The following is a 22,430-nucleotide window of genomic DNA, read 5'->3' on the forward strand; positions in this document are numbered from 1 at the left end:
ATGAAGAGCTAGTCTACAATGCCAGGTGTGCACCAGATATGGAGGGCCAGACAGGCTATGAGCGCATATGAGAGCAGGGTCAGCATGGCCGCCACAAGGTACTTTCTTCTTAACCAGAGGACAGAATGCCTGGTGAGCCTGGCCCAGATTTCTGTCTGTTCCAAGCTTCCTTTGACCATGTGCTTATGAAGTGCCTGCTCTTCTCTACTTGCCTTGCTTCCCTACCTGTGGACACTCACATAACTGGAAAAACAAAACGTGTTTTGAACTCATAAGAGGTAGTCTCTTGTGAGCTTAGAAAGATAAAATACAGAGTAGCTTGTCCTGCCTGACAGAAGCCAGCGTCCTGCCTGACACTCACAACTTGGTCCACACGTGAGCCCTGCCAGCTGTCCCCACTGTGGTGAGCCCTGTGTTTCCCAGGACTTGCTTGTCACCTTGCCCACTGAGTACCTCAGAGGAGGTTTCTGTAAATTGTCAGGACCTGAGACCAGACCCACAGACTCAGAACAGTTTCTGTTTCTCTGGAAGCTTCTTTCTGATAGGTAGTGGCAATGTTACCGTTCCTTACCCCTGGATTTGACTTTGCTACTCACTTTTTCGAAACCAAACAGTTTATAGCTTAGGGATCCATGTACAAGTGGTAGAGCGATAAAAAAACATAAAATTAAAAAAAATGCAGAGAAATGTGAGTAACTCAAAAGTCAGGATCATATCCCCTTTAGCCTTTGAAGGGGAGTGAGGGGAATGATATCAAGGAGGGAAACACAGAAGGCTGCTAAGGAGGGGAAATGTTCTATTACTTAACCTAGAAAGTAAATACCGTACTCAGTAGCTTATTTTATATATTGTTTAAATTTTACGTGTACGCTGTTTTATCTATATGGTACATTTCACAATTAACATATCCTATGGCAAATATATGAGGCTTTGGGAACTGACATAAAAATGTTCAACTCTGCCTCTCATCTTTCCAGATACCCTGTGGGCTTCTACACATGTTGAAGCCTTGACTCGCAGGATCTCTACAAATCAGGTTTCAGACATTTTATCCTCAAATACATTGACTTTCCCTCTTTCAAAGTTGCTGAAAATTTATAACTCAGTTTCAAATGATAAATATTCAAGAATACTTTGACTTCTTTTCAGGGACTGTCAGGTAGTTTGTGCCTATAAACAAAAAACATAGTAATTTAATTTTCATGGATCAAGCTACTATTTCTTTCAGATTATAAAATCTTCCAATGTAACTCGAAATGACATTTTTTTTTACCCAGAAAATCTGTATTGACTGGCCAGACCTAGAAATAGCTCAAGCACTCTTCCCTAGGCAGTGGGAACTAAAAGAAAAGACACCGCAGAGGCTTTGGGAGAACTTGATGAAACTGGTGACATGTGAAATAGGAGAGAGACATGAGGCATAATTAAATGATTGGGTTGAATATTGAAGGGCTAATGTAGCCTGGAGAATTATGAGAAAATGGATTTCCCCATCTCTATTGAAAAAAATCAGGATTTATTAGTCTAGTCGCTGGACTCATTCAAGCCCCATACTTGTTAAATTCAGAAAAATATTTCTCATAGGATTTCAAGAATATACCAAGGCTAAGGACTGTAAATATTTTGCAAATTTCTATTTTGATGAAAATGCCTTTGCACGCTACCAAAAGAAATAAGGCCTTCATGAGAGAAAGTGTGTAATAGCACGCTATCTCTAATTCCTACTAGATGGGGGATGGAAAGCCAAGGACACTTTAATATGGAAACAATCTACACTAATGAAGGTGTTGGTTGTGGACTTCTTGCTTAAAATACATTGTGAAGAAGATATTAAGCAATAAAGTTATTTGAAAGCTCATCTCAAGTTCTTCATAGAATTTTTATAATTACAACTCATCAGGAAGATGACAAGTGTTTAACTCTCAATGAATGCTAAAATCTATTGTGCCTTAGATTTCTAGAAGAGTGTAAGCTCTTACCCAATGCTGGCTTGCATTTCAGAGGACAAGGAGCCAAAGCATTTTCCTTGAACCAAAATCAGAAAAATACTTCTCCAGTTAACCTGAGACCAAAGACTTAATTTGAAAAGAGAATCAAAACAAAACCAAAAGCAAACTAAAACTATGAGCTAATTTTCTTGCCACTGTGCATACTGGCACTGAGCAGACTAAAATTAGCTGCAGCTGATTTTCAAGCATGGAAGCCGTGATTTTATACTTCTCTAGACAATTTGGTTCCGTGCTGCTTTTTGTGAGTTCGTCCCAATTTTTAAGATGCCGTTGTATCGGAACGTCTTGAGTCAAAGAAATGGCTGTCTCAACAATTGCATCCATATGGCCTACAGTCTTCCCACGACATTGTCAAGGGCAATTTCTGAACCCAAATAGAAATTTCAGCTTCTGTGGAATATATTGCTTGTTGCAATATTTATTCCATAGCCCTTTATTGAGGGTTTTTGTTTCCCTTCTATGATATGCTATGCTCATTGTGTTCATTTAAAAAACTCAGAATCGTCGCTTGCTACTCTTAATATTAAGAATAATAGTACTAGTGCCTTTTGCCTTTGGAAATGTTTATTTGAGGTATCCAAAAAATACAGAGAGCTAATGCAATGCACACTGATGTACCTGGCACTCAGCTTAAATTAAAAACCTAATCAATAGAGTGTGTTTGTGTCATTTCTGGATTACATTTCCTTTCCTTCACTCACCAAAGATGACCACTCCCAGAATTGCTTTCTGCCATTCCCATTCATTTATTTATACTTTTACTACATATAAATGTATTCATCAACAATATCATATCATTTTACAAGGCTTTCACATTCATATAAATACTGTATATACTCTGCTGCAACTTGCTGTTCACACATTATATTTTTGAGATTCCTGAATGTTGACATGTGTACCATAGTTTATTTATTTTCAGTATTGTATGACTATTTCACAATTGACTTATCCATGCTCCTATGGATGGACATTTCGGTTATTTCCAAGTTTTTTTCCTGGCAGAAACAGTGCCAAATGAACATTCTTGTACCTGTTTCCTCATGCACATTTAAGAGAATAGGGCATATGCCTAAAACTGCTCAGAGGTAGGCGCACCTTCACCATTATTAGAAATGGACAAAGTGCTCTCTGCAGGGTTTGTAGCAATTTATAGCTCCCTAGATTGTGGATTAACAATTCTCTTTTCTCAACACACTTGACAACATTTTTTACTGTAACACCGAATTTCTCCAATCTGATGGGTAAGCAACGGTGTTCCAATGTGTGCATAAGATTTTCAAAAGTGTGGGCTGTGTTGTGTGAGGGTCTCCAAGTGATGGTTAATTTCGGCATACTTGTTACACACCACATATTTTCTCTGGCCATGAGTTATCAATATTTCTTTGACAGAGCTAAAGAGTGATCCTAGAGGAACCAAAAAGCATAAGCGAACGTTGCTATCATTTTTACAACTCTGTCTCTATCCTCAAGTTCTAATCCTCCAGCCTTGGGAAGAGTAGAAGGAGGAAGAGGTGGACTGTACGGTCACCTTAGAGCACTCTAGATGATGCCAGACCACTAGACAGAGTGTGTCAAGGATATTCAGGATGCTGTTATTGCTTCTTCTCCACCTATACTGGGAAAATTTTCTACCTATTTTTAGTAAGGGGTAGAAGGCTGTAGACATATGCTAGCACATTAAATCAGATCTTGCCTTTGAGGGACTAGCTATAAATAGCATTTGTGATCATTGCTGCAACAATGGCACTTTAAATGAATGTAGCTTGTATTTTAAATGGAGTTAGACATGTAGAAATATCATTTAGTTAATCTGATCATACATTCATTCAATAAGATTTTTTGAAACCTAATACACATAAGTTACTGATGGTGTTCCCAACCTAGTGGGAGAGGGAGATACACAAACAAATAATTATGATGCCACAAATCTTTACAAAGGAAATAATGTGTAAAAAAAATGTCAGAAACACAAGAAAATGGAGAAGCAAAACACTGATTCATATAATGATTTTAGGCTATGCTCAACTGAAAGATGAAGAAAAATCACAAACAAAAGAAAAGCCGAGGTTGTCCATCAAGTCTAATATTGTATAACTAACTAGATGCCTGAGTTTAAGTCCCAGCCTCACTAGATATAAAACCTTGGACAAGTTAAGTATACTCTCGAAGCCTCAGTTTCCTTAATAGAAGAAAACGTTGTATATACCTCTTAAGCTTATTGCTATGTAGATAGATATAGATATAGATACAGGTATAGAGGCAGAGATAGAGATAGAGTTAGATATTGAATAGATACATATATACATTCAGTATATATGTATATGTATCTATGTGTGTGTATATATGTATATATATATACACATATATATACATATATATATATTCAGTAATATTGTATGAAGCAGAGTAAAGTTCCCCTTCATTCCCAATGTGAGGACTTAACTCTATATTTCCTAATTTTATCTGGGTAATCTGGAAACAAATATCACCTACAAAATCATGGTTTCAGTCACTTTCAGGTCCATGGTTTCCTGTAGCTATAATATTTAAAACTTTGACTTCAGATGCATATTTGAACCTCAAGCCACACAAAACTTCTAGTTTTGTTCCTTTGATGGGACGTCAGAACATTTGTCCACTGTGCATCATGGATGCTTTAATCTCTGCTCTACTTTCTGCGTCTTTTATAGCTCATTCTGCCTCTGGGAATCGCATTTTCTCTCTTTCCCTTTTGATAGCATTGTTGAAGCTTTGTGTCTAACTGTTCTAAAAACTTAATGAAATGAAATTTGATGAGGGTATTATGGGTGGTAGGATATGAATAGGCAGAGAGGGGAGAATAAAGGCATTCCAGGTAGACAGAGACAAAACTCAATAAAAAACTCCAAAAAAAAAAAAAACCATCAGTGGAGCATGCTTTGGAGAGGCTGGTTAGGAATCACTTGGGAAGAATGACTATACGCTATAATTTATGCTTTAAAATGTACCAAGTCCCAGACACAGCAACATCCAGCATTATTCTCTAAATGTGACTTTAAGATAGTAAATGCAGTATGTGTGCTTTTTTATTTGCTGTTTATAGAAAATGTTCTACTCTGAAGCGAAGGCTAGTGAGTCATGGGTCAAGCTGCGAGCTCCGGTGAGTAAAGCTGACTGCTACACTGCTAATTATAAGCTAAAGAATCAGACTATTGAAAGACAGCGGTTGGGGTGTTTATTTTTCTGCTGCCTGATAGCTCCACAATGACATTAAATGAAGAGCCCAAGTACTTACTCCGTGAGTGTTTCTGAGTCTCTCTTCACTTCATCTCAATTTCCTATAACCCAACACTGATCCTGAAAAGAGCAAAGAAAATCTATGGCTGAAAGGCATTCTTATGCTACTCATTAATATTCCTTTGGGAGAAATTTTCAGAGAAGTTTCTAAAAGATAATTGTGCTCCAAGGGAACTCAATTATATTTTTGAGACGTTTTTAGGGAGATTACTTTCCACATCAAACATAGCATTCGGCACTTGATCAGAACTAAGGGTGACAGCTTACCTCACAGACACAAAGGCTAAGACACAGGGGCAGTTATGAATATGCTACTTGGTGTTCCTTGGCAAGGAAAGGTTTGTATGGGCAGCCTGGACACAAGTCAGTGACAAATTCCAAGTTGTCATGGCAGGAAGGGGAAAGAGCAGAGGGATTTTCATCCAAAGATGGAAGCTACAGTTCAAACTCTGCCACTGTCCTATTTTAAGCTTCTTACCATTGCTCAGACCCACTAATTCTTACTTTGTGCAGCGGGAGAATGTTACTTTCCTCACAGCAGTTTCATGTGTGTGAAAATGTTGTGCTGACTATTAAGTGCTAGACAATTGAAGTTTAATGTTATTATGATTAAAAGGGACTCAAGTAAACTGTACTCAAATTAGCACTTTGGCAACCCTGGCCACTATAGAATTTCTAGCCTCTTTAGCCTCCAGCTAATGGACAAACTGCTGAGGGCTGAGTATCCAAAACAGCAGGGTTGAAAACTGTTAATGGATTTTGCTACTTTGTAGAATTTTAAAACTGTACTTGTTGGAGGACACATTTTATCAATAACTGCATTATGTCATTAGCAATTGATTTGTGAAATATAGTAGATATTAGTATGAATTCTTTTCAATCTGAGAGATAATATGCTAACACATTGTTTAGATCCTGGGAGTACTACTCAAAGAAGAAGTGTCATACACACGTTTGTGACTTGCTACCAACCCTTTTGCTTTTGAGCATCATGAAAAAGTGATGATTCCAAAAGTAGAAACATGTAAGAATATACATTTATCATTCACTTGGAAGCTGGTTTTCTAGTTATTGAATTAGTTGCCGTGTATCATTGAGATGAATATGTTAATAGATTTGGATCACATCATCTTTTAGTATTCTCATATCTTAATGGAAATAGGAAAATGAATAACAGGAAAGATTATTTAAAAAGAAAAAATTAAATATTTGACTGTGGGGTTTTTGTTGTTGCTGCTGTCATAGGTGAGAGTAGAGTGACAAACTCACGTACACTAGACCTTAAACAGCCTTTTGAGGCGTCCACAGCTCCTTTTGGGTCCAGATCCTGCATGTTATGTTAATTAACTCTGAGCAGTTGGTGAAATTTTAAAATAAAGTATAGCTATTTCAATAAGAAATCACTGTGTACTAGCCTTCTGTAACAAAGGCTAATAGAACTTCCTCATGAAGCTAGAACCACATTGTGAAAGTTTGCTATGTAGAGATAAATATTATGCACTAAATTGTACAGCATTTATACCAGGCCTTATAATTAAGTGTAAATCAAATGCTAGAGAAGGGTATACACCGTTCCAACAAGATCCAATTAATCTTAAATTTGCTAATTATAGTCCCATTTATTAAGAACATATTCCCACTGCATTAAATAAATGCATTGTTAAAGAATGTCTCCCCAGATAGATCAAAAATCATTTATTAAGTTTCATGCACATCTCTCTAAATGGAAGCTAATGTACTCGCAGCCAGTGTCGGATTTCCTGCTTGTTCTCAGCCTTTAGCGGGTGATATGTCTCTTTGTGCGCCCTCTCAATGTGCTTTGGTTTTTCTTATTCCTCAGTGTAGCCTGGATGCTTTCCATGGAGCCCACATGCTCTTCCCTGAAGTGGGCACAGCAACAGCCTAGAACCAGTGTATGTCTCAGGGCGATTGGTCCGAGAGAATAGAAAAAGAAGGCTGTGCCGTTTGCGTTTGACAGTGTCCCTGCTCATTTAGGAAGCACCATGAAGTCCATATAGGCTGCGTTTGAGAACTGTTAATATTATTTTTTTCTCTATTTACTAACGCTGGAGCTTAGAGGCACCTATACATTTCAGGAGGTGTTGTATGCTTTCTCTCACTGATGCACACTATTAGTTATCCCATTAACGCATGAAAAGTGCAGAATTGTGTTACAGGATTTCAGGAACCTGGATGCCTTTTGGTGCTTTCCCCCCCTTTCTTCACCACAGCCAAAGAGAAGGAAACCTGAATCAGAGCGGTGGGTTTCTCAGAGTCCTTAACTGGAAGCTCCCTGCCTGTGTTAGGATCTCCACATTGCTCCGAAACCAGCTTCTTGCTGACAGGGTCCAGGCCATCCTATGAGCACACTTCTCTAACTTTTGAGATGGAGAAACTGAGTGGACAGTGGAGTCATACACTGGATCAGGCTTGGCCCTAAACGTGTTTAAATCTCTTGCCATCTTTGAATTTCTACTTGAATTTCTAGCCTTTTCTTTCCCCAAAATAGTATTGGGGAAGGTCATGTGTTTGAAATGATATCATCTTTCGATAGCGAACTTTCCATTAGCTGGATTTCTTGAGACACCAGTACAAACAACCTATGTGTTACCTGCCATTGAGGCATCTCTGACATCTGGTGACTCTGTGAGTGGGTGATGTCCAGGCTGTCTTCCTGTCCTCAACACCCCTGCTACACCTATATTCCAACCTGTACTGGCCAAGTAGTATGCACAAGAGGCCAACCTTTATGAGATTTGGGGGTTGTTATTATCACAGCATAACCCAGCCCATCCTACCTAATACCCTGAGGTATTATAATTATTCTATACTTCTTGAATCACCCTCATCTTTTATTGAATGTTGAGCCTATTCATGTCAAATCTGGGTTTTCCTTACTGTGAAGGTAGATAAGCCTCTGTTAAATTTCCTATCGGTTGACTTATTAACAATTTTTAATTAATAATTATTTTCATTAACTGATTTGTGTCTCTGTGGCAGCCATGAGAATACACCTCACAGACATCCAGCTACAGGGAGGGTAATTAACCAAGGGCCCTCAGCTCCTGTGCTCTAAAATCCATTATTATGTTTGTTCAGAGGCCATGTTTCCCACGGACTGCCCCCAAACACTAACTAACTGTGAGAGAGATACTAGAGCAAGCATGTTCTTGAAGACCTGGGACTCCTGTGACAGCCAGCTTTGACACAGGGACTCCTGGATGGCCCTGCCAAACCTCCCTTAGACGGCTTGTTAGTCTAAAATGCTCGCATCCCGCCTTCCTTGCCTCGCTCTTTCACTGAAGATCAGGCCTGCACTGCACTCTGACAGCTCACACAGCTTACCCACACCCCCACTATATTCCCACACTGATATTTACTTGCCCTACTGAAAACATTGCACATTTAATTCCATTTTGTCAGTTTCTTCTTGAAGAAGCCAGACTTATATACCCTCCATGTCATAACTCAGATGTGCCCAAAAATATAAATTCTTTCTGGGTCTGCTTATTCAGTGATCAGATTCACTACCTTAGACCTATGAATTTCCTTTCATTCATAGCCAGAAAATTGAAAACTAGAAAGGTACTTGAAGAACTGGTCCAGAGTTTCTCAAAATGTAAACCAATCGCATCAGAGCCAGCTGTGGTGCTTGATTAAATGCATCCCAGACCTGCTGAAACTAAATCTCTGAGGCTGGGACCTAAAAACCTAAATTTATGAACTAACTCCCTAAGTAGTTCTTACTGCCTGATTTGGAGAGTCACTGATCAAGTTCACATAAAGCTGCAATCCAATGAAAGAAAGATTTCAGTGTAAAACACAGGTCTTCAAATTCCCAGGCCAGCACATGAACTATTTAGATGGTGTACCATATTATACCAACTGTATCCCACAGTGGGAGAGTTCCTACCTTCAGATTTTTTGATAAGTTGAGGAATCAGGATGTATAGGAAAAGATCTTTACCCTTTCCATACCCATGACACCTGTCATTGCTTTGAAAAATCTGACAGACCCCTGGCCATTTTCAAAGACTTGGTCAAAGTGATAGCCAACAGTTGTGAGTAAAAAACTGGGTAGTTATCATCACTTTCCCTGGAGCCATAAATCTAAAATTTTCACAGCTAATGATATGAATTAGAGAATAGCTTGAAAATTACATGTGTGGTAGTATTTTTGAATAGACTTTGGAATGATTAGTTGATTTGATGTTTATATGAAGAGCTGACAATTAAGGTCCTGAACTCATCCTAGAAAAAGTGCTACATACCTCATTGCTGAATATCACTACAGTCACCTTCGAAGTACTCCCCTTGGGAAGCTATGCATAGATGCCCAGCACCTAGTCCAGCCTTCAAAGCAATTTTGGAACTCTTTTTCTGGAATGGCCATCCCAGCTGTCCTGAATGTCATCAAAATGTCTTCCTTTCAATAGTTCCTTTATCTTTGGGTAAAGAAAGAAGTCATTGGGGGCCAGATCAGGTAAGTAGGGGGTGGGGGTGTTTCAATACAGTTATTTTTTTACTGGCTAAAAACTCCCTCACAGACAGTGCCGTGTGAGCTGGTGCATTGTCNGTCTAACTTTTTCACGCAGCCTTTTCAGCACTTCCAAATAGTAAACTTGGTTAACTGTTTGTCCAGTTGGTACAAATTCATAATTAATAATTCCTCAGATATCAAAAAAGGTTAGCAACATCATTGCAACAAGTTCGCAAACCTAATTGTCAGACCTTCGTATTAAACATTTGAAACAATTAGGTATGAGGGATTTGGTGTCGTTATTGTGACCAGTTTAATAACTAAATTAGATTTGGTGTGCGCTGTTATTAAATCTAATAAAACCAACTGACTGTTTGTTTGATATGTTAGTTACATTTACAAACCCTGTAGAAATGTAGCATATAAATTGAAAATAATCTTGATAATTGAAGAAATAGCTCATTAAAATGAAAAAAAAATAAAAAGAAAAAAATGAACAGGAACAAAGCTGCAGTTCATCAGAAACATAAATAAGATAAGGAACAAATTACAGAGTTTAGATGTACATATATGTAGTGAAAAATACATGGGACGTCAGAATCTGTGATGAACTGGAAATAAATATAATAATACTATATAATAATATAAATACCAACTTCAAGCATGACTAGTGAACCACAATTCAGACAGAAATGAATACTTTCTAATCAACATTAGGTCAGCTTATATTAACATTTTGCTTAATTGATCTCCAAATTTGAAAGGGGACAGTAAAGCATTCATTGTTCCTAAGGCGAGAGGGACATGGGATCTACAAGGGGAATGTAAATGTATTGGCCTGTTTATCCTAGAAATGTAAAACACATATTTACTTTTATCATTAAGATTATCCCAATGGTTGGAATAGAAGCACTTAAAGATAAGAAACTTAAATTATAGAAAGACAGTTAGTTTATGAAAGTAGAAAATTAAAAAATGGGACAAGTTTCTGTTTAAGACTATAAACTCCACAAGGAGAGAAATCATATCTGTTTTATTCATCATCAAATACTCAACACAGAATAGTGCCTAGTAATCATTCAGTGATTAAATGAACAAATATGTTTTTATCATTGGAAACCCAGGAGAGTTTAGGTGTTTACCATGACAAGAAGGAGAGGTTAAAATAAGTCAATTCAAATTCATACATATACATATATACATATATATGCATATATATATATACACATATACATATATATATACACGTGTGTGTGTGTGTGTGTGTGTGTATTTCAGTGGTATAAGTTTGGGTCTCATGTCTAATAACTAAAGTGTGTGTTCAATGTTATTGGTCTAAAAACTTACCTTACAGGGTTCCATCATTCAATTCAGATAAGAGGAAGCAGAGAGAGAGAAGTGGAAAAATAATGTAGAATTTTTTTTCTCCATTGAAAGGGTATCATGGATTTAGAAAATGTTAATTACTACAGAAAATTATTGCAATCAATAACAACAGCAGGAGGATGGAGTCTGCAAGAACCAGCCAAATTTTTAATGTTTCTTTATTCATAATTCTCTCGTACCATGGGGTTTTACCATGTTGACTAGCTGATTGTAAGACAATAACTGCAGGAGAGGTGGGTTCAGGCCACAGCTAGCGTTGATTTTATTTTTTCCACAATCATGTTTTAAATGTTAACCATCATCTCTAATATAGATATTCATTATTACTAGCTTTTCTCTCCATACACATGTATGTAGATACACACTCACTACCACTTTCTCTCATCCAACTAACACACCTGCCCAATGCTTACTGGGCATTTATAAATAGTTGTGCTTTCTGGATTGAAAAATTAGATTAAAATAACCCTTTCAAAGAATAAGAATCCTTCCTTTTAAATATATCCAGGTTGTTAAAATCACTTATTGAGGAATGTATTCTTGGAGTGCTTGCAGATGTCTCTATTTGATTATCTAATATTGTCAGGACAATTAAAATGGACAACTACTATAGCCTAGTTCTGGGAACTGAGGGAACGAAGTCAGGCCAAGACATCCAGAGAAAGGTGGAGTTCCTCTAATCTGGAAAATTGACATTACACAGCTCTGGTCCAGAGAACACCTTTCTCCACTTAATGTTTTCCTAGCAGCCCGAAGTGTATACCCTTTAAATTGACCTTGGCCAAGGTTCTTAGTATTTAGTAGGTCAGCCTCACTCCTCACACCAGCATTGCCTACTGGGAACTTCTAAGAAGCATCATGATTGGGTTCCAATGAAGTATCCTGTCTATCTAACTATATTATGACTACTACATAAGAATACTGACATCATCAGTAAGGAAGAATTTTGTTAAACCAAGTTTCTTTTTCACACATCCCTATTTTGGATCTCCACAAGTATCAGGAAGAAGATATTTTGCCCAAAATATACTATATCATAATAATTATATTATTTATACGATATATACTCTTATGTTCAAATTAATTCTTTCCTTATAATTAAAAAAAAGTTTGGCCAACTACTGGGAAAGGAAAAAACACAATTCTGCCTTTCAATTCATGGGATAAGAGTTGAATAATAAAATAGTATTTTGCTAATTTAATTTTCTACTTTTTTAATGTGCTTCTTTAACATGACAAGATCAAAATTGCAATGCATTCCAATGAAGAAACACTCTGAGATAATATCTAGTAATTCCTTAAGAATTTTCTACATAAATATCTTCTACTGAATATTAAAAACAAAATTGAAGTCCAATATCTTCTTAGTTCTTTCTACGTATATCTCATACTTAATTCTTCCTATTTCACCCTATTTTGCCTTGGTAGTATCGTCTGCTTCCAATACTGGACTTTGTTTTTACTTTACTGGCTATTGTTCTTCAATGGAAACATTTTCCCTAAACTTCGCAACTATCAATCTTCTAAAAAATAATTCCAGTTTCTTGACAATCCAATTTTATTGCATCTTAAAGCATTACACGCTCAATTCCTACTCAGCCATATTTCTATATTGTACTAGTTACTTAATAGCAGCTGATGAAAACTGCACTGATAGCTGAGTCTGAAACTGGATTGAAAAACTACCTTAGAGTCTGCTAAAACCTGTCCTTTCTAATCTAAAGAGCTTTTATTTTTGTGATCCACAAACATTAAATTCAATCTTAATTTCATCTGAGAGTGGACATAAATGAGGACACAATTATTATGTGGTTAATTTTTAAATAAAACTATCAGTAACTAGTTGCTTTTATCACTGTATTAGTGCTTCCCATAAATATGTTGTTTATAGAACTGAATGCTTCCATGGATTCTAAATAGCCAGAAGTTAGGACGAGTGTTTCAGTTACAATATGTTACCCCCGTGCAAATATAAAACACAGAGAGGTTAAAAACTCTTACATACAAATTTGAACAGCAAATATTGGTGCATGCTTTTCCCGTTGGGCTGCATCTCTTGGGCATCTGAGAAGCTCTTTTAGTTGGTTCTCTTCAGTTTGTTTTTTTTCGTTTTAATCGAGCAAATGGTTTTTAAAATAGAAAACAAAAATGTTTCAATATGTATACTGCATTTTATTTACTTAAAGGTTGGTTTTAAACTTATTATAATAACTTTTAGGAATATAGTAAAATACGTCACTGTGTTCGTTCTCTCCTGGGTAAAATATGAATTGATTTAGAAAGAAATTGAAGTTAAGCAAAAAGAAAAACAATGTTTTTAAAAGAATGTTGAGAATGAAAATGTAAACATTCTAACAATTTTCTTTACCTTGTTTAGGCCATAAATTTGCAAATGAATTCTTTGAAGTAGATTTCAGAAGACAAATGTACCTATAGTTACAGGGGATTTTACATATTTGGCTAAATGTTTAACTTCGGTTAATATTTAATCAAGGCTTTTTTCTATAGCAAATTATAAAATCATATAATTTTTAATTTTTAGCTTAATATTCTCGGCAACCTTATAGCTTAATATTCTTGTAAGAATTTTAATTTAAAAACTGAGATTAAAATGAGTGATATTAGATAGCTTTTTCATCCTGACACATCCTGACATAATATGAACAGAACTTTATTTATATAAGATTTATTTAACAACCACATTATTAATAGAAGTATTTTATTACATTAGCATTCAACAATGGTCTTCTTGGCAAAGCTGTTTGTAATTTTGAAATTTGAAACATTGAATTAATACAACTGTACATTTTTTATTCAATATACACCCTATAATACATAAAAATTAACAAGGATTTTTAGCCTTTTAAAAAATCTCCATATCATTTGTGAAGAGATTGTTTTATACTGAAAAACTTGTTTTTAATGTAAGTATACTTCTTATGAGTTTGCCTATGCTGAGACCATATCTGACCACTTCTCCTAAGAGTGGGTTCTCTACTAAAGAGGTCTTTGCAAGTTAAGTATGGATATAAATTCATTACAAAGCTATCAGGTTAAAAAGGGCATACATGTTAGCAGAAAGCAAAAGTTTCCACTTCTTCCTCAAACGTAACTCACTTCCTTATTCCCAAACTTAAAGCCTGAGAAAAATCTGGGTTAACTGTAAAAACAAGAAAACAATTCTTCACCTCGGTCCTTAATTTTTTAAAAAATTATCTTTAAAAAAAGTTAAACAACTTGTGGTTATCTTTAATTGTTTTCTTTTTTAGATCTGAGTTATCTGGAGAAATTAGGAAATATTCATCTATTCAAAACTAAGGTTTTTCACTCTGGTTTGCAATTTCATATTTCCATGTAAAATTTGAGAAAGGGTGCAAAAATGTATAACCAAAGAAATAATTTGACAGACGGAAAACTAAAAAACATTGACTTTTCACTACCCTTCACAATAGGAGAAACTTATCCAAGGAGTGCTCAAAATAAAAATTGGGTGGCCCCTTCAAAAGTACAATATGATGAGAGCTTTTATATTTCACAGATTAAATGTTTCTAAAAGCTTAATGTTTTCACCGCTGATTTTGACCGAGGGCCATCTGGCTTTTGAAACTGATGTTCTGCTTCTTGCCGGCAGCAGAGGGCGCCCTGGCATTGTTGACACCGGATACCTCCTGGGGCACTGCGCGAGCATCGTGTTCCCAGGAAGGAAACATTCTATTTCCCCGGAGGGTTGTCGTTGAGTATCTGAAAGTGTCAAGCTGTTCCTAAGTTATTCCGAGAAGCTTTAATTTCAGACTACTAAATGAAAGTTGTGATTGTCAAATGGCCCCCGCGGCACGCAGCCCCGAAATTCTCCAATTACGAAGCCTTGATTGATTTATTGCAAAAATGCTGAGCATAGAATTTCATAGCAGGGAAATTGGCAATGGACGTTAAAGCAGACGATGATTTTTAGGAGAAATAGAAAATAGTGTTTAAAAATCTAGAAATATTGCGGATCAATAACCACTCTAGGTTTAATCACGGCAAGCAGATTACTAAATTGTGTGTCCCTTCTCTAAGTGGTATTTTAAAAAACCTTTTCTCTTTCACAAGCATGTATTTTATTTCTATTTAGAAAGTAATTTTTTAAAAACTGATTAAGCTTTTTCGGAGGGCAAGTTTAGACAGTGCTAAACAGGAAGGATTAGGGTGAGGGAGGTTATGTGAGTTTCTATTACGTAATATGAATTATAACACAACCCAAGAACATATAACCTTGGACCCTTGTTCCTTCATGAACTAGCCCACGGGATGTGTATGCAGGAGATCAGCACAGTTGCATAAAGACCAGAAAGAAATCAAAGCTTCCACGCTGATGTGTAATGCTTTAAACCCATTTCAATGTCCAGTAACTGCCTTTAACGGTCACAAGAAGATTATTCCCAAACCCTTTCCTTTTATCATTCGAGTAGCCCCCTTTTTTTCTAGCGTGTTTTACCTACTCCATCCCAAATTGTACAAAATGAAATACAAACCTAAGTTATCAATGGATATGAAAAACCAAACTCGCAGAGTTTTAAAACAGGAGGACAAATAAAATCTACCCTAAGGGATGGGGCGAAGATATATCTGGCTGAGGACATTGTGCTTGGTAGCTTTATTTTCTGAATCATTTCATATATCTCCATCATTCAGGTGTGAAAGAACAAATCTGATTAATGTATGACGCATTTATGGCGTATTTCTATATCTGGATCAAAATTAGCATTGCTGCCTCCATTGTCCAATATTCCTAACTTTAACATCGTTTACATTTGTGAATTTATAAACAAACGCAAGCGAACAGGTAACAATTCCTCTTGAGAGCCCAGGCTGGCTACAGATGGGTTGGTTTCTCGTTTCTCGTTTTCTCTCTTTCTCTCTCTCTCTCCTCTTTGATTCATTATTTAGTTAGGGCATTTAAATTTTTATTATTTATATATAATGCTGTCAATATTTAGGTTAGGATGATGAAATATGCTGAGAGACTTAAAGATTTATTGAATATATTAGTACTGACCCATACGACCATAGACTCTTAACGGGAATCTTCATTGCCTGGAATTTAGTAAACCACTCTGCCTTTTTCCACCTACCGAAGCTATAAGGAGGATTCTATGGTCGGTTTTTCCGCAGTGCGGTTTTCAGGCCTCCAGGCCCTGCAGTGCCTCCCGCCGGCCAGGAAGCGTGAAGCAAGGTCCACACACCAAAGCGGTCTGCAGTGCTCACGCTCTGGCCCTGCCTGGGAAGACTGCCCTGCCGCAAGCCTGGCCCCAGGCGGCAGGCTGGGTGGACTCCAGTTTGGTCTCACCTAGTCAGTCCCCTTCCCATCCCTTCCTGGTATGTCTCGAGGCCCACACTTGAGTCCGTTGCGAGACCCTTTGGTGAACACACCAGCATTGTCAAACTGTGTAAGTGAGGACCTCACGTTCATAAGTTTTAAGGTAGATGACTTAAGAAAGAAAAAAAAAGTAGAGGCTTCATTCTCATTCTCCTTCTTGCAAGTCCTGCCCATTGCTTAGATTCCGGTTTCATCCTAAATCATCTGATTTTTCCCCCCCCAATATACATCCACTAACTGTATATGTATTAACTACGTGAAGCCGGAAAAGCAGAAGCCAAGTGAGGCAACAGCTAAAGTCGACTATTTCGGTAAATAGTAGGTTTTGCTGTATGCTACATTTTCCTGCGTTTAATTTTTCTGTCGCAAATTGCCTAATATCCTGTTATGCTTTGGGGTAGGGACAGGACGGTCCTATTGCATTTTGGTTAAATTACAGAGAAGAGGGCCATGGTCAGCACCACGGACAGCGGCAGGCGCGGAGGGCGCGGCCACTTTAGTGAATCCTCTTAGCTCTTCTCCTTTGTTCGCAGCCCCTGCAGGCCAAGGCAGAACAAAGACATCCATCAAGGCTCGCTTTCTCAGCCTGGGTTTGTCTTCGGCTCCAAGGCCGTGGTGCGGAACTACGACCTTAACAAAGTCCACCTCATTGGCTTCCAAATAAATTAATTTACCGAGTTCTTCTCAAGTTTCTGGCCTGAGCTTTTTGCCCTTGTCCTACTCTTTTGACTGATTTGGCCATGGCGACTGTGCCGAAACAAAAATATTATCTAGGCTTTTTAAAGCCAGGCTAGGCCCACTCGAAACTGGGAAGAGAAGGGAAAAGTGTGGTGGTGGTGGTTCGGAGCTTCCCTAAGGAGCTGGACCATATGAGGTTTCTTGCACAAGGCGGTGAAGGCTCCATTTAACCTCTCTCTCTCTCTCTCTCTCTCTCTCTCTCTCTCTCTCTCTCTCTCTCTCTCTCTCTCTTTCTGGTTTTGTTACCGCAACTTGGCCCAGAATTGCGAACAATCACACTACCTGCTCTTGAAAGAACCACTGCTTTCTAAACGCTTCAACTCTCAAGAATATTTGCACAAACAGGAACTACTGCTGTCCTGACAGCTGTCACTGAAGCTCGCGGTAAAATCCCCCTTGGGGATTTGCCTGCAGCTTTCCGAGCTCGTACTGAAAACTGTGATCCTTCTGCTTACGGAACACTAGGTTGGTTCTGGAATTAGTCTGAGGGCCTCTATGCCGAAAGGGGTGGGATCGTTCGACTACCCCTCAAATCTCCTTGCAATTGTCGTTTCCCCTTTCATATCCTGAGATGCTCTGGTGTCCTTCAAGTGCAGCCGTAGGCTCCGCTCTTGGCATTCACCGCGTGCCTTAATTGTATGACATTAAATCAAGGTCCGCTGTGAACACGGAGGGCAGAGTCTGATCTTGATCCGGAAAGGAACTGACCCCCTGCGAATGAATACCACACTTCTCCTGCCCTTCCCCTTCCCCGGAGGTCTGAGTCCTTGCGACTCCCCTAGAGTCGTAACTCAGAGGCTCGGCTGCTGTCTCTGCTCGCCTCCTGCCACAGCTGCCAGGGCCGCCACTAATTAGGCCGTTCGACGGAAGCGTAGACGAGGCATGTCTGCATATACATATGCATCTATCTGCAGGCCATTTACAGCACACCTAAAAACATACATACGCCTATAAACCTAGTTTTCAAATGATGGCGGGGATCGAGGTTAATTACACTGGTACAGATCTAATTTCGTAATCGTGTTACTTTACTGAAGGCAAAAAAAACCAGGTTGGTGCGCCCGGCATCTCTTTCTAAGTGACTTGTCAGGAATGGCAGGTTTTAAGGGCCGCGCCATGGCGAGTTCTGATGCAGAAAGCTTTGCCACTCATTTCCTGCTGTGGGGATCGGACCTAGCACATACAGGGTAAGGTAATCAATCATACGTGTGTGTAAGATAAACACGCAGAGATGTCTGATCTCTGTGCCCTCTGATAAGGTTACCGCGGTTTTGGTTGGGAGATTTAGGGAAGAGAGGAGAGTCCAAGGGCGGGCTGGGTCATCTTTCTTTGTAATGCGGAAAAATGAACTCAACCGCACCTGCCTAGTCCCGAGAGAGCCGGGCGGCCCATCTGGTCTGGCTACAGCTTTGCTGCAGAGAGAAAAGGCTGATCGCTAAGGCTTCGCCACTGCCGGGGAGCACGGACCTCCGGGCTGGGCCCGGCTTGGGGTTACGGTTCGGAGCAGCGCAGCGGACGCGCACTCCTCAGACTGCGGCCAGAGGCAGGAGGCTGGCGGAACCCGGGCCGGGCGGAGGGAGGGCGAGTAGGAGAGAGGAAGGGGTGAGGGGAGTTGACCTCTACAGGCGGAGCCCTCTGCGCAGCGGGCGGGAGGCGGCGGCCGCAGCGGCTCTTTTCGCAGTGTCCCCTACAGCGCAGTCGGCCGGAGGGAAAGGCCCTCTCCTGCTCCAGCGTCCGAGGAAGGGGGGATCCTCCGCCACCGCGTCCACCGGGAGGCGTAGAGCCCGGCTGCGGCTGGAGAGAGCGCCTAGTGCCGGTCTAGCGCTGAGACCCAGAACACGCCCCTGAAAAACAGAATCACAGAGCAGAATTAGAAAGGGAGGCAGGAGCGAAAGAAAGGCTGGGGTGAAGAGACAGGGGGAGGGAGGGAGCAGGCAGAGAGATAAGGTGACCGGAGCGTAGCACCCCAGCCGGTGGGCCATGACCTCGGTCCCCAGGCTTCAGCCAGGCGCGGTGGGGCCCCGCGGTGCGCGGAGCTGGGCGCGCAGCCTGGGGGGCGGCGCGGTGGCGGTGCGCGGCGCAGGTCCCCGCTGCGGAAGCCTCGAGGTGGGGCCAGACGCTGCGGCACCACCGCCGCCAGAGGAGAGATTTGGGGAGCAGGAACCGTCAAAATGGGTCCGCAGATGGTCCTCTGATGCAGTCCAGCCGTCCCCGCGTCCTGTGCCCCCTTTCTCCCGCCTCACCCCTTCTCTCAGACCACACTCCGGATCCGCGCTCTCCAATCTCCACCCCTTCTTGGCTCAGGACCTTGCAAACTGCAAGACCAGTGAGTTCCAGCAAGAAAATCGAAACGATCGATAAGAGAAAGAATTACATATACACACAGCCCCAGAAATCCGAAGGAGAAAGACCTACTAGCCCTGTTCAAACCTGCAGAGGACCAAAGCTCTTTCAGTCGCTGCTCAGCGCGTTCACGGAGGACAGAGGAGGCTGAGAGGCTTCCGTGGTATAAGGTGCTTTAGGAAGGGAGGTGGGGGTGGGGAGGGGGTGGGTCGGAGCGGTCCGGTCTTTCCCCCTCGCTTGCTGATCCAGAATTAGGGATTAATGGCTCGCTCCAGCCAAACAAATAAGGCATCTGCCTTCAGCACAAGAGGATTACACGGGCTGCTGACGTCACCAGTCAGACAGATGTTGGCTCCCAAAGTCCTGAGCAGCTCGCTGTGTCCTTGAAACCAAAGAGCCGCAGAAGGCGCTCAGCCCCCAAGAGCTGCGCCTGGGTACAGCAAAGGGCGAGTTCCTGCCCTTGCCTACACCTCCTGCGCCAACACGGTGGCTCAAAGACAGCCCCCCCAGGACGTCGTGCCACCAGTCTCTCCAGCCCTTCCCTCACAGCCCTACCGTCAATGGTCAGGGTAGCTCAAAGCAAGCCCAAGTCGCCATTCTCGGTTGCCTCTCCCTAAATGGAGACAAGAGCCGATCCCCTCTGGACCCCTCATCTAGATCCCTAATTCTAAACTCTTGGGCTCTTGTTTGCTCACACACGGTAGGCCAAGTACCAGCAAAATAAGCACCTTAGGCCGGACAGAGCCCACGTTCCAGATGAGCAGCGGCCTCTTAATTATGTGCGCAAGCAGCAGAAACAGGGCTTATCTGCATCTCTTCTTCTAGCCATTCCGCCACCCTTTCCCCAGGCCAAGGTTTAGGTTTAGGTTTAATCTTATCACGAATGCCACTCCTGACGAATGTGCCTTTCTAAACAATGACCCTGTCCCAACCACGGGACTCTGCATCCCAACCAGAGCCTTGGGCCGCCACTGGGCTAACCACAGAGACCTCACCATGGTCCTGATTATTGTATTTTCTTCCAAGTACTTTGAAGACGTTGTTAAAAACAAAACAAAAAAAAGTGTGTGTATGTGTGTGTCCAAAACATATTTAGCATCTAATGTTAAAAATCTGTACATTCGGATAACTGCAGTTTCATTCCATAGCCAAATCTAATGAATAAATGTCAAGAATTTATTTATAAACCCTAAACTCTCTTTAACTTCACGTTGTTTTAACATTTAATTTTAGACATGAACTCTTTTAATTTCCTGAACCTGCGTATTATTTTTGCCTTATATGATTTCCCAGGCCTTTGTAAGGCACACTGAAGTCAGGTTATGAAATAAGCCAAAGACATATGAAAATGGAAATTTAAATGAGCAATTTTGAATGTGTTATGTAATCCACAAATGAAATGGTTTTAAATGAAGTTCAATTCTGTAAAGGAATAAAGGTAATTCAAACAATATATGACACAAAATAAATTGATCTCTGACACAGAACCACACTGAACCAATCCTGTGCTCCAAATCAAATCGGTATATATTTAAAAATCTGCGACTTTCAAAGGAAAAAAAAAAGTTTGCCCACAACACTGCACTGTTGGCTTATAGACTGCAATGCCTAAACAGAAGTAGAAGGAAGGAGTAGCTTGGATTATATCTCCATTCATATTATCCCTGTCTATCAAAGTGGCATTTAATTTTTCCAATTCTATGCATTTAGAAATTCAGTCACTGATAAAAGTCAATTTAATTTGCTCTAGTGTCATTCAGCTAATGTCAGCCTCAAACAGTAAAATTTCTCTACCCTCACTGTGCTTCAAGGCCTTATAAGAAACAGCCCACATCTTAAATGGATGGATTTAAACTTGTTATTTACTAGGTAGACCTCATTTTATTTTAATTGGATAAAGAACATATACTAGTTGAGACAGGGCATATAAATCATTTCTTTGAAACTTGATTGGAATAAGTTTGAAATGCCACACTTCAAAGGAGTCGAATTCCTTCTAAAAATCATAAGGATTATTTTTTGCCTCCTAACATGTTTTCAATGTAAATTTCCATTCTGCACCCACAAAATTTTACTGGAGTCCTTTTCGCTCAGTGATTTACTATTAGTTCGCTGTCCATGGTCTTGATCCACATGAAGGGAGATGCTAGTGGTGAATTTTGAAAAATGTAAATCACAATGCTTCTCCACCAATTTGATGTCCTAACATTTTAAGATAATGTCAAAGGGGGAAACAGCTATAGACTTTAAATTCTCTCTCACACTCCAGTGGTTTTCATTTTTCTATATTTGCCACCAAATTGAGAGTACAGAAAGCAGATGGGGAAAGTCTGCATTTCATTATTTTGGGGCTGACAAAACTACCAAACAATTTTGGGGTCCAAAGAATTGTAGTAAGTAGGAAATAGTATTTTTCAATCTGTAATTCCTTTTTTTTTTTGCTTTCAAAAATGTCTCTTAGACATCCTTGTATAGGCATCCTTGTACACTTTTACATATGGTTTAACAAATGCAGACATTTTTACAAAAATGACAAATTAAGAAAAAAGCCTAACCTCTTCCTCCATAGACAGATAGATATAGGTACATAGATATATAACACACACGCACGCACATATATAAGCACTAAGAGCATTAAAATGAATCCCTTCTCTAATACTTTATAGTTTTATCTAGTGAAGCAAAGAAGGCATATGCTCTAGTATTAAGGCTCCTTAACAATTCCTTCTGTCCAAAATAACATTTTACCTTCCGTTTAAAAAACAAAAGACTGACCTGGCAGAGTAACATTTAACCTCTCCTGGGGTTTCCTCCAAGGGATGAAAGAATTAAAAAAAAA

The 22,430-nt window shown here is 39.7% G+C and overlaps 1 long non-coding RNA gene across 1 annotated transcript in view; it reads right to left on the reverse strand.

Annotated features, from left to right (window-relative positions):
- Window positions 1-11,271: 11,271 nt before the first annotated feature.
- Window positions 11,272-22,430, reverse strand: part of LOC109394848 (uncharacterized) — a 12,867-nt gene continuing 1,708 nt past the window's right edge. The window contains exon 2 of the long non-coding RNA XR_002126521.1: window positions 11,272-19,092. This is a non-coding gene — a long non-coding RNA (uncharacterized LOC109394848). The remainder of the gene's footprint in view (window positions 19,093-22,430) is intronic.

The sequence above is a fragment of the Hipposideros armiger genome, unplaced genomic scaffold, assembly GCF_001890085.2.
Source record: "Hipposideros armiger isolate ML-2016 unplaced genomic scaffold, ASM189008v1 scaffold_441, whole genome shotgun sequence".
In the NCBI taxonomy this organism is placed as follows: Eukaryota; Metazoa; Chordata; class Mammalia; order Chiroptera; family Hipposideridae; genus Hipposideros; species Hipposideros armiger.